The 13,177-nt window shown below is 38.4% G+C and overlaps 1 protein-coding gene across 15 annotated transcripts in view; it reads left to right on the top strand.

Annotated features, from left to right (window-relative positions):
• NCKAP5 (NCK associated protein 5) overlaps positions 1–13,177 on the top strand; it is a 1,249,968-nt gene that overhangs the window by 113,877 nt on the left and 1,122,914 nt on the right. For 14 of the 15 annotated variants that reach the window (XM_054699647.1, XM_054699644.1, XM_054699660.1 and 11 more), the window contains one exon: positions 2,919–2,997. The gene's annotated coding sequence lies outside the window, so the exon portion shown is untranslated. Of the gene's footprint in view, positions 1–2,918; positions 2,998–13,177 lie in introns of those variants that run through there. The other variant, XM_054699657.1, reaches the window with a different exon arrangement.

Below are 13,177 nucleotides of genomic sequence, written 5' to 3'. Positions count from 1 at the left end.
GTGTCTCTGGTTTATATTTATAGTTGCTTCTTGATTTTGATTTTCACTTTATTATAATTAGCCTTTTTCCTAGTCCCTTATTTAGGTTTTCTAAATTCCTGTTTAAACCAGATTTCCCTTTGGCCTCGGGCAGCACAAGCCCATGTCCCACACTGCTCTGGGACCGAAGGCAAAGACACGTCTTCCCTTTTGTTCTCTTCTGTTTTCTGTCTGATTCTCGTGCGGCTGGGTATGGGCCTACTAGCCAGGGCAGCTGGAGAGGACCCTGATTTGGAGCTGAGTCTGTATACAGCGGCTTACTTTTCTTACACGTGACTGAAAAAATCCTTCTTCATTGCCTCCCCCCTTCCCTTTTCTTGCTTTCCATTCCCCACTTCCCGTCCACGCTTTCAAAACCTGCGCCTCACTCTTTCCCGTTTCTTGTTCCTGTTTCTTTTCTTCCCATTTCTAACTTCCCTTTCTCCCTGGCATCCCTTTTCTCCTGTCACTTTCCCTGCCACCTCTTTATTTACTCCTGTTTCAGGCCTTTCTTTCTCACTGCCCTGTCTTGCCTTTCTTGCTTCCTGTGATTTCTTCCATTTTCTGGCCACCCCTTCTGATAACTGGTGTTTTCTTACTTCTCGTTTTGGCTTCCATTTTCTCACTGAGCTTTTGTCACGTGTCTCCTGCTCCTCGCTTTCCCCTTTCCATTCCCTGAGGACTTGGGTCCCCGATTCACGCCTTCCTTTCTCTCTTCGTTTTTTCTTGCTCCTTTATTCTGTATTTTAATCTCCAGTTTTCCTTCTCTTGATTTCCATTCATTTTTCTTTCTGTGCTTTCCCTCTTTTTTCTTTTCTCACCTCCCTTTCCTTCCTTTTTTTTTTTTTTCATCCCCTTTTTTCTTTCCCCTGTTTTATTCTCTCTTCTTGCTTCTCTTTCCTGGTGCTTATTTATTTATTTTTCTAAAGTTGCTCCTTTTTCTTACTTCCCTTTCTTGGTTATGTTTTCTTACTTCTGTTAGTGGACGTGCTGAAGGGCACCCATGTCTAGCATGCCTAGAACATGCTAAGACCTCAGTAAATGTTTGTTCCACGAACATGTGACTGAATGGGAGTTGACCCACTTAGCTCGCCTCCTCTCCTCCCTCTCTCTCCCCACCCCCCACATCCTGGTTCTTCCCTGTCATGAAATCTTAACCAAAGTGTTTCCATGTTTTTTCAAGCCCCTGTTAGTTTCATATTCCACACCATGGCAGTGCAATAGCATGCTCAACCAGGTCGCATGTTTCCCTGCACTGATAATTTTGCAGACAAGTGTCTGTGTTTTAATCAAAATGGAATGATTTCCTGTGTACCTGCCTCAGCAACATCCTGCTAAATAGTTCTGCTTCTGTATACTTTTAATTGTCACTTAAAGGACAAGCCACAAACTCCCACCTATATTGCATTCTGATTTTACTCCTCAATTTAATCGTCCTTCCCTTTCCTTCCACCTTTCTTATCCCTGCAACATTTCCAAAGCATAACAGGTGTTTGGGAAGTGGGGGTTGTAGTATGCTTCTCTTCTCGTGGCTGGGTGAATGGAAGCAGCAGTTTCCTCCACTCTACCCCTACCCCACACCACCCCACCCCACCAAAAGACACCTGAAAGGAGTCTTCTGGCATCTGTGAAAGTGGCATAGGAGAGATCTATGTGTATTTGTGCATGTGTACTAAACCTAAATTTCTCTCTCTTTTTTTAAAAAGATTTATTTATTTATACAAGAACTGGGGTACAGGTTAGAGGTGTGTGGGAGGGTGAGAGAATTCACCAGAGATAGAGTGGGGAACAGAACAGGCAGACAGACCAAAGACACTGCTGAGGGGAGCAGTGGGCAAGGCAGGAGAGGTCTGTCGCACCATGTGGGTATCTCCCTGGCCAGCCGGGAATCGAACCTGCACTGCAGAGGCTGCGGACAGCTTCACAGCATGGTGCTCAACCTGCTACACCACTGGGAGTCCCCCTAAATTTCTCTTGTTTTGAAAATTTGATGTGACAAAAGGAGCTCATCAGCATATGGAGAAAAAAAAAATGAAGTTACTGCTTTTCTTTCTAAAATTGGTATCAGTTTCCGTGTCCATCTGAATCATATTCATTTTGCAGATGTTTGTGTTCACCCAATTAGACCGCATTCTGCCACCTGACAGCTGATAATTCAGAATTTGCTGATTTGGAGACTGCTTATGGCTACAGAAATTTTAATCCACCCACTGTGTAGAACCAGTAGTTGCTCAGCTCATGTTTAATCCCCCACAGGAGCTATCAGCTCGACACGTGCTACATTTTTGACAAGCCATTTTTGCACATATAAGATTAAATTATTTCACAGGGGAAGGAAAAGAAGTAGGAATGAAAACGCTGAAGACTGCAGGAGAGGGGAAAACAAGGTCAAAGCCACTATTTTTTTCTCTCTGGAACACTATAGGAATCCCTGTAAGTTTGCTGCTTTAGGGAAATGACTCCAATGTGCCTCTTTTTCCAAGAGCGCAAGCCTAAAGGCCAAAGCACGAGAAGAGCAATAGAGATTCAAACCTCTACACAATTCTTAGGTAGTTTAAATCCTGTAGAATCCCTCTTATTCTCCAAGCACCATTTCGTGGAACACCTTGCATGTATTTTATTGTTTGGGTGTCAGTTGTATCCTCTAAATCTAGGTTTCTTGACGAGAGGGATTAGAACTTATTTATTATGGTAGCTGTGCTTGTACATTCCAGGTACTCAAAATCTTTAGTAATGATTACACTGATGAAATATGTAGGCCATAACCCTGGCATATTAGCATTTTTGTTTTTTAAATTATTTTTTTAACTTAAAAGGGGCATATTTCAATGACTAAAGTTTACAGTTAAAGAATAACACATATCATCCCTTTATTTTTACTTTTATACCATTGGTTTTAGAGTTCCTGTATGTGACTTAAATCCATCATATGTGAGAAACTGTGAGAGCAGATGTGGGACATCTGGCACCTCCCAGCAGGTACTGTGGTTGTACTATTTATTATTATTTTTTCTTTATAAGTTTATTTTCTTACATTGTTGTTAATTTTTGGACAATATTTGATTTCTTCCCTCAGGTGTAGTTGACCACTCCCCTATCTCTGGTTCTCTTCCCTTTTCTATTTTGGCAACTCCTCTTCTCCCTCTCCTGCTGTATGCCTCAGATCTATGATTATTTTTTGAGATAACATTGGCTAACAACACCGCACAAGTTTCAGGAGTACAACTTCACATCTTGACATCTGTATTTACCATACAATGCCAACCACCAAAGGTCTGGCTCCATCCACCACAATCCAACTGACCCCTCTACTGTTCTTTCCATTCCCACCTCCTTCACCTATGGACACCATCATTCTGTTGTCAGAATCTAAGGGCTTATTTTGTTTATTCACTTGCTTTTATTCTTTATCTTTCATATATGAGTGAAATAATACAGTGAAATACTAGCATGTTTAAGATGTTCTATTGTGAAGGGGTGGGGGATGAGAGACACAGTGACAGTACCAGAGAGAGAAATGCCAGAAGAAAAGAGGAATCTGGGTGACTGAAGGGTTTATCTGTGAGGAAAACAGTGTGTGGTTGAGGCCATGTGGGGTGGTGTCATGTATTAGAAACCTTTTGAGTATAAGAGGTTGGAGCAGAGCATGTGGCAGCCCTAACATAAACCAAGAGCATCACTTTGGTGCTTGGAACCTGGTCTAGGTGTCCAAGAGCATTACCCATGGCAAGCTGCCACTGACCTATGTGGGGCTAGTGTTCATTCTCTGACTATATTTTAGGTGTAGTGGCAGTGAATAAAATGAATCTTAAAATTTTCTCTCTACTTGACATTGGAAGTCACATTGATTTCTTGGGCCTGAAAAATCCTCCAAGATTGCAAATGATCATAGCAAATGTTGGCCTTAAGAGTGACAGTCTGGGTCTGTTATTGGTACTCCAGTACTTAACTGGGAAAAAAAAAAACCACAAAAAGAAGCCTTTTTTTCTCCTCAAGTTGATGTGGTCAGGCAGAAAGTCTATATAAAAAGTCTGAAATATCTATGGGACATCAAGGTGGACCTCCATTCAAAAGATGGAGAGAAATATTGACCTGAGATATAAGAAGAGGTTGAAATTTGAAATACATGTTTGGAAATCAACATACAGATAAAAGACTCATATTTAGCTTCATATTCCACCACCTATATAGTAGGGGTGAAAATTAGTAACTGTTGAATGAGAAAATTGAGGAATAAGTGAATTAGTGAAGTTATAACTACAAAGTAACATAATATTTACAAGCAAATATGCTGGGTCTTTTACATCCGGATTTTTCTCTACTTCAAAGTAATCATCTTGGATTTATTCCTACAATATCTTTATTGCCCAGGGCATTTTCGAGCTCCCGTAAGAATTAATTGCATGCAGAACACATGCTTTCACTTATCTTCAGTGGTGGGAACTTTTTACCCTTGGAGGATGAGTGTGATTTCTGGAAACAATGATAAATAATTCATAGCCACATTTAGTGACTGATTTGTAGAATAGGAGAGATAACATAATTAGAGATTTTAAATTCTAAGTAATGAAATGATTTCTAGTTCTGAACTCAGTTTTAAAACAATTGATCCTCAAACCACAGCCTCCTACAGTGATTACTTTGAAGTCCAATATTATTGATTTTAGTGGAAAAATCTAAAACAAAAGAATGAATGATATGTGTCACATATATGTACAGTTTATATTCATAAAAAGATTGAGTTTTCATTGTTAGCCAAAATCATGCTTTTTCAATGACTTCTTTCTCATTGGAATTCATCTCTCTCTCTTTAACCAATTCACTTAGCATTCCTTGGATCATAATAACTGTGACGTTTTAAATTATCTTTAAGTAGAGACAAGTACCACTAACAATAGGGCAGGTTCTGATAACTAATAAATGGCAGTGGGTATCATTGGTGGCTCACTATACTTTGATTCTTCTAACTTCTGTCACATTATCTAAGCAAGAAGGATTCTGCGGCATTAACTTCTCAGTAAAAGGATTTGACTCCAATAGTAGGGGTGGTAGAAAGCAAACAGTGTGTCTGGTATACTCAGAGACCTGGGTTCTAGTTCTGCAATATTAATATTTATATAATTACCTATTAATATGAATAATAAATAATGATGTTACTATTATGGTTATTGCTTTCACTGCTGCTATTAGTACTGCTTCCGTATTTTAGGTTTATATAAACATTTATATATGCTTTGTCGCAATCTTCACAATAGTCCTGTGAAATAGGGAAACATCAGTGAACCTATTTTCAGTAAGTAAAGTATAAAGTAAACTTTCAAGAATGCAGTCAAAAATGACATTGGGTAAATCACTTTAGGTCTTGGGACTGGACTCTAAAATCCACTTACATTATACATTTTATGCTTTTTTTCTTTCAACGTGGCACACTGTATCATGCATCAGGGTATGTAGTTCTACATTTCATAAGATCCTCAGAAATAAGGGAGGCGCACTCCCCCTTTTAAAAATTATAATATGTGCAACAAGCAATTTAATTAAAATTAAATTCTTAAGAAAAAAGTCATGAAAGTTCTTATTCTGAGCATATTTTAGTCTTACTACTTTTCCCTCTAGGCTGGGTAGGACCATTACTCTTATCTGTGAAGTTGCTATAGAAACCAATTTGTACTGTTCTCCCTTTGCCATAGTATTTTTCTCAGTCATGTTTATCTCTCAGAAATCTTAACAGCAGTGAAACAGACATTAAACCCTAGAGGATTAAAAAATGGGATTTGTATTTCTTCTTTCCACCTTCACCCTCCTCCTTTCAATGGCAAGACTATTGACAAATTGGTGGCTCTCAAATTCCACCAACAGTGGTCTATTTTCCAAACAGACAGATGCTGACAGAAGGGCCCCCACGCTGATGAAGGGAGGGCTGTGACTTCCCAGCTGTGGATCTCCTGCAGATGACAGTCCCACCTGTGGCAGACACAGGTGCTCTGTTCTGGTTGAAGGATGAGAGCCAGTCATCACATGTGGGGGAGTACAAGAAACACAGAATTATTGTTCACCAACATCAACATGATCAAGCAGGTGGCATAAATAGGGATGAGGATGTGGCTTGTTTCATTTTTAGTGTTCTGAATTCACTGACCGTATGGGCATTAGGGAAAAATAGGAAGAATCTGGAAGCATGATGTTAATGGGGATCTCATTATGTTTAATGAGAGTACTGTCACATCAAATCTATTCCTCACTGTAGCCTTAATGAGGTATTCAATGCACATGTCCTTGCAAATTTTGCTGTCTAAAAATTATCTCAAAATTTAGTGATGTACATTTTAAGTTACCAAATTGAGTCAGAAATTCAAGATATAACACTATCTTGAATGCTTAGTAGTTCTTACTTTGGACCTGTAATTTGGTTGTATTCAGATGTTGACTAGGGCTGTTCAAGACTGGATATCCAATATGTTTCAATCACAAGAGTGACCTTCATGCTGCCTGTGGGCTGGTGCCTAGCTAAGGCTGTTGATTGAAGGTGTACATGTGACATCTAGTGTTTGGCAATTTTGAGACAATAGGATTTCTTTTTTCTTTCTTTGCTTACTTATATTTCATTTTTATTAAGTTAGCATTGGTTTATAGCATTACATAAGTTTGAGGTATATGTCAGTATACCACAAATCCAATTTTATAAATAGTGCACTAAGTTCACCACTTACTTCAAATTCCATCCCTTATCACACAATTGACTGTATTTACTGGATTTACTCATGCCTTTTCTTTCTTCCCTTATGGCAACCTCTTTTGTGGTCTCATAGTCTAATAGTTTGTCTTATATAATGCCTTTGCTTAGTTTACTTGTGCACATATGAGTGAGATCATATGGTGTTTGTCTTTCTTAGTATGGCTTCACTGAATGTAATATCCTCTAGTTTCTTCCATATTATTGCAAATGTCAGGATTTCATCAATTTTTAATAGCTGGGTAGTATTCCATTATGTATGTATGACATCTTCTTTATTCATTTGTCCATGAATATTGTGAATAATGCTATGATGAACATGGGAGTACATAGATCTCTTAGAATTAGTGTTTTGTATTCTTTGGGTAAAGACACGTAAGTGGGGTAATTAGATCCTATGCAATGTCTGTTTTTAATTTTTTGAGGAATCTCCATCCTGTTTTCCATAATGGCTGCATCAAATTACATTCCTACCAATGGAATACAAGGGTTCCTTACACTTCCCTTTCCTACACTTGGATTTCTTGCATGGTGATCAACTTCCCCCTATGTGAACAGCTCAGGAGTAAGGGTAAGCTGCCTGGCCTTGAAGACCTACACCCAGAAGTCACAGAGTGTCCTTCTGCCACACTATGTTTGTTGGAGCAGTTATAAGTCTGCAAAGACACAAGTAGAGGGGGACACAGACAGTAGAGGACGGTCAAAGAATTTATGGCCATTTAACAACATTCAAATTAAGTGAGCATTCTGTAAAACAGTTGCAGACTTCAAATGCCAAATGTTTTCTTCTCAATTCTGCCTTGATATGTCAGGATCTTGGTTAAGAATATCCATGAATGCACTCTGTGGAAATAAGTGTTATCCTCGGGGCATATTGAATAGAATAAGATTTTCTTTAAAAAAAATGTGACCTTTAGCTGAGTGCTTATTCTCTTCCAAGTGTTTTATATATTTTGTCTGAGCTAATTCCTGTAATAATCCAGTGTTTGTGGACATGGTGTTAGCTGCATTTTAAAGGTGAGAAAGCACAAACTTAGAGACAAATTTCCCATAGACACATAGCTAATAGTTTTCAGAGGTAGGTTTTTAACTGAAGTGCTGGACTGTAAAACCAGATTTTTATGTGGGGGAGTGAAGGTTTTTTTTTTAATTCTTTTTAGAAAAGATGGGGGCCTTTTCAGGCCCAGTCCCCTCTTCGTGCTCTCTTTTTCTGTCCTAAGAACAGCTACTGTCCTGTTTTCTGTGATAGATTCACCACTTATCTTACCCCTTAGAATTCTTTTTGCTGTAAAAATGATTAACAATGATTTCTATCTTCTTAATTTTTCCTCCACCTTTTATTGCTGTCCCAAAGGCAAGCCCTGTTTGCCTTAAGATTTCTATTTTTGGTCACCACAGAAAAAATGTGCAGAAGACAACAATAACCCGGGGCGGGGGGTGGGGGGTTTCGTAAGCGGAATGTAGTCCACATGGTGGTAGTAGTTGACCTAAAGTTCTTGCCTGCCTTCTTGATATAACTGGTAGAGATGAGACTCCATGCACTTACTTATAAGCAAGGCTTCATTTCTACTCATTAGAACCGGATGGAGACTGACTTCCAGTTCATACCTTCCTAGGCTATTACTCAAAAGTCTTCTTGGTATTGACTCAAGAGACCTTGTCAGTAGGTCACTGCTGACTGACTCATGTCTTCCAGTACAGTCTCCTCATCATTCTGTTCGGTCATGCCTCTGTTGTCAGAGGTTCTTGATTGTGCCATATGCTGCCACTTCCTATCCTGCCTCAGATGAGGGTGGGGAATGGGCAGGAGAGGTCATTGCTTTCCCCATAGACCAGTATTTTGCAAACAAGGAACAGATCTTTCTCTGGATTCTCTATTGGACATTCAAGACTAGGATACTTTTGCAGGAAATAAGTTGGAGGTATTATGTAGAGTACGTGGGCCATATAACTCAATAACTAGTCACTCTTACCAGATGAAAGCCCTTTCAAAGTGTCCATAAACAAAAAAACTACCTTTCTTACCAGGGAGCAAGGTCCCAGTTGGCCTGGCTGTTGGCCTGCCTCTTTTGGTAGGGACCAGGTTGCCAGTTAACAGAGAGTGCTCCTGGTGTGTGCACTTCAAACTGTCCCAACAGTTCTAAAGACCAGAATGCAGAGAAATCTTTTCTCCTTCTTCCAGTAAGTGCCATTCTATCTGTCCCTATACTTGCTATACCACCCATGGAATAGGGGGAATATAAGTATAGGCATCGAACTCTCAATATAACTATAGGCACCTGTAAGTAAGGCTTACAGTTATATCCTATGGAGAGAAGGTCTAGATTGCCTTGAAACCCCCTGTAGTCTGATGGGGCAAGGATGTGTGCATGTGTTTCCAGTGGGCCTAATGTGGATCCTTTGAAAGGGAAGAAGAATTGGTCTTCTTGTAAAAGATTCTGATCAAAAGGACCATCTGGAGTGTTGAGATGACCCTGATACAAGGAAAAACCATGGGGGACAAGGACTAAGGGACCACCAGAAGTGGATAGTCACAAGAGACACTCATGAATAGAGAACTGTAGGTATGAGCCCCCCCCCCTCCCAACTCCCAGCATGAGTTGCAGGACTGTGCTTTCTTTTCTTCCAAGTCCAGGTCAACCCAGGAGTGGCCAAAAATCTTCGCTAGTTAGTAAAGAAAGTGGTGATGGGGAGAATTGCAAACTTCTTACAAAGTCTCTTATTCATACTACTGGCTTCTTAGTCTAGAGCAAGGGACATGTCAAACCAAGGAGGCTAGAAGTTTTTCAGGATGAAAAATTGAAATTTTAATCTTACACAGTTTTTAAAATGGCACTAAGGTGAACATTTTGATACCTGGAAAAAGAGAGAACTAGTAATTATTATCTGAGTATGTCTTTAAAAAGCTATGGAATCTCTAATCCAACAGTGTATAAACAGAATTGTATACTATACCAAATGGGGCTTGCTCCAGATATTAGGGTTTGTTCCACATACTTGGGTTTGTTCCATGTCTGTTTTTGGTTTGTGTCCCTGCAGTCAATTCAAGAAGGGTATGGGTATGTTTCCCCACACTAATAAACAATTGTTGGACACAAGCAGATGACTGAGAATTCAGTTCAGTTCTGACACACTTTACCTGGAGACACTGTCATGTTTCACAAAGTTGAGGGCTCACTTTTCTAAGACTGCCCTCTACTTCAGATGTCAGCCACAGGTCCCAGGAATGTCTTTGCGTCTGACAAACTAGTTACAGATCTGAGGCCCCTGCAACCCTCCTCAGACTTCAGTGCCTGTCACAAGCTAAGATTATTATCTGTGTTTCTGACCCACTGACTATAAACCACAGTTTCCCACAACAATCTTCTCACATTTGATTAATTTGTTAGATTACCAATTTATCACAAAGGCAACTAAAGGATATGCGACAACAGTCGTATGGAATTGCTGCATAGGCCAAGGTATGGGAAAAAGGAGTAGAGCTTCCATGTCCTATGCAGGCATGCCATTTTCCCCCAAATCTCCATGTATTCACCAGCCCAGAGCCTCCTCCTCTTGTTTTTTTTTTTTTTAATGAAATTTTCATTACATAGATAGGCTTAGCAATTGAATCTACTTCTAGCTCCTTATTCCTCCCTGGAGGGGAGGTCAGTGGGGTAGGATTGAAAGTTTCACCTTCTATTCCTATTGGTCTCTCTGGCTACAAGCCCCCACCCCCAGGTGTTTCCCAAAAGTTTTCTCATTAACATAACAAGAGATGCCTTTAATACTCAACACAGTAAATTCCAAGGCTTTGAGGGAAGTTATGACCCAGGAACTATAGATGAGGACCAAAAATATATATGAAATATGTATATGTATTTGTTATTAATCACAATATCACAGCAAGACAAGTAGTACTTGAAATTTAATATAATTTTTTGTAATCCACATCAAGTCAAAGATGAAAAAATCATATGATTATATTATTTGAGGCAGAAAAAGCATTTGATAAAAGCTAACACCAATTCATAATTAAAAACTCTTACCAAACTAAGGATAGACGGGGACTTCCTCAGCTTGATTAAAACCTAAGCTAGGGCCTCCCCAGTGGCTCAGCGGTTGAGCGCTGGATTGCGAAGCTGCCCGCAGCAGCCTCTGCAGTGCCAGTTCGATCCCCGGCCACCGGGCAAGGGTCCCACATGGCGCGCAGACCTCTCCTGCCGCCCACTACTCCCCACAGCAGTGTACTTCATCACTCTGCCTGTTCTACTCTCTGCTCTGGCTCTGGTGAATTCTCTCACCCTCCCCCGCCTCTGACTGTACCCAGTGCTTGTATAAATAAATAAATAAATCTAAAAAACAAAAACAAAAACAACCTTAGCTAGTGTCATATTTAATGGGGGGGAAATGAGATACTTTCCCTCCAAAATTAGGAAGAAGAAAATCATGTCTCCTCTCACTCTTAATTCAGCGTCATACTAGAAATCACAGTTAGCTAATTAAGATAAGTAAAGATATAAAAATTGAGAAAAAAGAAATAAAATTGCTTTGCTCATAGTTGAGAGGATTAAATATGTAGAAAATCCCAAGGAGCCAACAAAGTTTCCAATAGCTAATAAGCAATTATAGCAAGGGTCAGAAGATATAAAGATAATATAGAAAGGTCCATTGGTTCCTATATGCCAACAATAAACAATTGGAATTTGAGTTTAAGAAAACAGAACCACTTGCATTAGTATCAAAAGGGAAATATTTAGGTATAAATCTAAGAAAATACATTTAAAATATGTTGAAGACTACAAAACTCTCATCGAAAAAAATCAGGGGGTGACCTAACTAAATATTTTCTCATGGACTAGAAGACTCGTTATTATTTAGATGTTGATTATTCTTAAACTTATCTATAGGTTCAGTGCAATTTCATTTGAAATCCCTGAAATCTATTTTGTGGATATTGACAAGCTGATTCTAAAATTTATATGGAAAGGTAAAAGAACCAAAAATAGCAAATGCAGTATTAAAGAACAAAATTGGAGAAATGATGCTATCCTACTTCAAGCCATACTATAATGCTATTGTAATCAAGATAGCAAAGTATTGTAAAAAGCACAACCACATAGATCAATGTAAAAGGATAGGGAGCCTGAAAGTAGGCCCATACCAATATAATCAACAAAGGAACAAAGGCAATTAAATGGGTAAAAGATAGTCTTTTTGACAAATGATGCTAAAAAATTGGACAACTATATAAAAAAAGCATGTAGACAAAGACCTCTTACATTTTTTTAAAACTCAAGATGAGTCATAGACTTAAATGTAAAACTATAACTTCTAGAAAATAATGGAAGGAAATCTTGATGACCTGGAATTTTCAGATATGATACTGAAATTATGATCCATGAAAAAGAATGTCATACCTTATTAAAATGAAAAAAAATTACTCTGTTCTTCTGTTATGACAATGAAGAGATGAATAACAAACTGGGAGAACATATTTTCAAGATACATATCTAGAAAGGACTTTTATCTGAAATATACAAAGAACTCTTATGTTCTTTATGCTCAACATCACTTCTCATTAGGAAATTGCAAGTTAAAACAATGAGATACCACTACACACACAGTAGAATGAGTAAAATCTAGAAATCTAACCATCACAAATGTTGGTAAGGATGTGGAACAATGAGAACTCTCACTCATTGCTAGTAAATGCAAAATGTGACAATGATCTTGGAAGACAGTTCAGCAGATTTTTACAAAGTTAAATATAGTCTTGCCATATGATCCCAGCAATTATGCTTTTAGGTAATTACTCAATTAAATTCAAATCTTATCTTGACACAAAAACTACTTGTGAAAGTTTATAGCATCTTTGTTCATAATTGCCAAAAACTTAGAAGCAACCAAGATGTCATTCAATGAGTGAAAGGAGAAATAAACTGGTACATACATAAAATGGACTATTGTTCAGTGATAAAAAAAGAGCTATCAAGGAATAAAATGATGTGGGAAAATCTTAAATGCTTATTGAAAGTAAAGAAGCCAATTTAAAATGTACAAACTGTATGATTCCAACTACTGATAGATGACACTCTGGAAAACACAGAACTATAGAAGTAGTAAAAAGATCTATTTTTGCAAAACAAAGTGGAAAGAGTCATGAATATATGGGCTCAGGGGATTTTTAGGTGGTTGAAATATTCTGTGTGATACTGTAATATTGGATATGACATTAAACATTTGTCAAAACCCATAGAGATTTTTAACACAAATTTAAAAACCAGTTTAGGAAATCAGGGTACTCCAGCAAAGAATGTATATTGCAATGAGAGAATCTAATTGTATGACAAATGTGTGAAATAACCAAAAAAAAGTATATAGGAGGCAAGGTGCTGACCTCAGTGAATTTATATATTATGAAAATCTAATTGTAGTGGAACTATA

The sequence above is a fragment of the Talpa occidentalis genome, unplaced genomic scaffold, assembly GCF_014898055.3.
Source record: "Talpa occidentalis isolate TD23 unplaced genomic scaffold, MPIMG_talOcc4v2.1 talOcc4.3, whole genome shotgun sequence".
NCBI lineage: Eukaryota > Metazoa > Chordata > Mammalia > Eulipotyphla > Talpidae > Talpa > Talpa occidentalis.
The sequence above is the reverse complement of the archived record's forward strand: the minus strand, read 5'-3'. Positions and strand labels throughout refer to the sequence as shown.